We start from the raw sequence: 3,244 nt of genomic DNA, 5'->3' as shown, positions 1-3,244 counted from the left end.
CAGCTTTGCCAGATCTCTAAAGACAACCACAGCAAAGAAAAGAAGGCTGTAGGTCCTTACCACCAGTCTCCCAAGATCCAAGCACACACTTTCAGTGGAAAATTCTGCCTTTTCCCTAAGACAGAATCCATATGACTGAAAATGGAAGCTGCAAAAAATATCTCTGGTTTGACCTAGCCTATAACACAGCTTCTCTAAAGTTTTGCTTCAGTGTTAGGCCCAATTCAACCAGCATGAATGCCCACAGATTAACTCCCAGGGAAAACATGGCTATTGGAGAAGAGAACTGACACCTTTTGCCATGCAGTGGAGCCTGTAGTCCAGTGGTTGCAGGATGACCCTTTTTCATGGAGGTGGAACATAATACCATTTCCCCGAAAATAAGACAGTGTCTTATTTTAAGGTATGCTCCCAAAGATGCACTAGGTCTTATTTTCAGGGGACGTCTTATCTTTCCTGTAAATAGGTCTTATTTTCGGGGAAACAGGGTAGAGCGCAGTGAACTCTTGCGGGGAGTGCTCTAGCTGAATACATCATGGTTCCCTTTGTGCAACCTTGGGTTTTTACCACCCTCCTGTATGGAACATGGCTTACAAAAGAAAACCGTTTTGTTTGGCAGGTGGGAAATCATTTCAATTGTGCTATTTTTCTGTTTACTCAAATAAATATAAAGATGCTTTTATTTTCCACAAAGAATTGTTATCCCTATTTGAATCTATGTTGCTTCCAAAACAAACATCTTACTTTTAGTATCAGAAGCAGAGCATTCAATTCCTCAGAGAAGTGATATTCTTTAGTAGACTGCTGGGAAACTTACAGAATATTGAAAGGAGAAGACAAATTCCTGAATAACCAACATGACAATTTTGCTTTCCGAACTCTAATTACTATGATGGGTTGGTGCAGCAGAATGGGCCAGTCAGTAACTGTACATGAAGCACTGGCCTACAGGATATGTCCAGGGTGGTGCAGAACCACTCTAAATCCCCAGCTGAGTCCGTAAAACTATCCTGTGAGTTATCTGTCTCTCTCTGACTACCCCAAGCTCAGTCTTCCCCTATAAACTTCTACTTCTAGCCCTATACTGTGGAAACCTCACTCCCTATCTGCTAAGCAGGTGCTTACTGCGACCTGGACCAAATCTCCAATTACACTGAGCCTCGTGCAAAATTATTGGATTCAGATTGTGGTTTCCTTCTACATCCCCACCACTTAAGTCCTAGCTCCTGCAGGGAGCCTTATCTACCAGCTGTCTGTGTCATTGCCTGGCCAAATCTCTCTAGGACTCCTCGTCTGATTTTGTTTTTATCCTTCCAATCCATAAAACTGATGTTAACTTATATAATAAGAGCACAAAAGTAAATATGCTTTTATTATTGCCTCACATGTCTCCTTTATGTCTTTTTTTGTCAGAGTTAACCCACCATCGTCATCATCTTCATCAAAACAAGTGACAGTTAATGAGCGATTCTCAATTTTATCCTGTGTCATTCTCAAAACACAATGAGGGACGTAACATAATCCCCATTTTACAAAGGAAGAATCTGGAGCTTAGAAAGTTTAGGTAACTTGACCAAATGATTGCATGGCTAGCAAGGGCAACACTGGAATGTTAACTCTAGCCTCTGCCTCCATAGCCCGTGTTCTAAACCACGCCTCCATCTTATCATATTATGGGGCCCTGGGGTACTGTCTAGCACAACAGACTTTCTGCTAATCAAGGCTAAAATCATATCTTTCACATGTGGTGCACCATACACTTATGAAGCCCCTTCCACATGCATATTCTTTTGTTGCATTTGAACAAAAACAATCATGATAGTGATCAGTCAGGCAAAACTCTCCATTCTCTGCTGAAAAAAGAAAACTTGAAATTCAGCATTCCCGGTCCTGGAGAACCACCAATAAACCACCTCTACTTAATTTCTTTCGCCCCCTCTCCCTTCAGGGTGCATTGTCTCCACCTCTTTCCTTGCTTTGCCTTTATAGAAATGGAATTTTTTTTTTCCTCTAGGAAAAGCGTTCCCCTGATGGGAGTTACACACCTGTATCAATGAAGGAATAAATGTTCCATGGTTGAAACCTAGTTATAACCTCCTCATCTGCAGAATTTATAACTCAGCAGTAAGAATTTTCTCTTTGCAGAAACTGGGGCATAATCAAGGCTTTCAGTGGAGGGCAGAAAAGGGAAATCATGGAAAATCAATTCCATATTTTTTAGGTGTGGAATGGAGATAAAGGAAATTCTCTCAACTATTTTGTGGGCAGAGAAATATGATAATTTTTTACTCTTTAAGGCCAGGACTTTTCCTCAGTTCATGATGTGACTTTGCGGTGGCATTCCATGGTCACATCCTGTTTCCCCTTGAGTAACTGTAAGAATAGAATTGCACACTGGTGCAGAGCTCAGTATGAACACCATTTTCACTCGGATCACCATCACAAAGCCACCACTCCTTAGCAATGTGACTTAACAAGTTCTTTAATAAACTTTCTATCCCTTCATCGATAAAATGGGGATAATAAATCTACCTCAAAAGATTGTTACAAAGATTAAACAAGAAAGTAAAGTACTTGAAGTGTCTGGTGGAAAGTCCTTAGCAAACTGAAGCTGCTGGTATACATAATATTCTTTAAAAAAAAAAAAAAATTTAAAAGCCCTTTGTGCTAAAAAGATTTAAATACCCTGCAATTTAGTGATGACAAACGACAATGTAGATGGTGAGTCATAGTAGTAAAGGTAAATAATAACCCATTGCACAATAAAGACCTCTAAAATTCTGTGGTTAGCACAGTAAAGTTTTGTTTTTCACTAATACCAAGCCCAAGGTAGGTGTTCCTGGTCAGACACTACTATGATCTGAATGTGTCTCCCATTGAAACTTAATGACTCAATGAGAAAGCACTGAGAGGTGAGGCCTTCAAGTCATGAATGAAGAGCCTCACGGATGGGATTATAGATCTTTTAAAGGGCTGGAGGGAGTGGGCTCATTTCCTTCCATCTATTTTTCCTTGTAAGGACATGGGGTTTGATCCCTCCTGAGGGTGCATCAACAAGACACAGTCTCATTGACACTATCTCTGGTAGCACCTTTCTCTTGGACTGTCTGGCATCTAAACCTTAAAAAATAAATTTTTATTCTTTATAAACTACCCAATCTGTGATACTTTATTATGCCATCACAAACAAACTAAAAATAGACACACTCTTGGGTGGTTCTTCTCCATGTGGTGACTCAGGGAT

The sequence above is a fragment of the Nycticebus coucang genome, chromosome 5 (assembly GCF_027406575.1).
Source record: "Nycticebus coucang isolate mNycCou1 chromosome 5, mNycCou1.pri, whole genome shotgun sequence".
Lineage (NCBI taxonomy): Eukaryota > Metazoa > Chordata > Mammalia > Primates > Lorisidae > Nycticebus > Nycticebus coucang.
Note: the sequence above shows the minus strand (reverse complement) of the source record.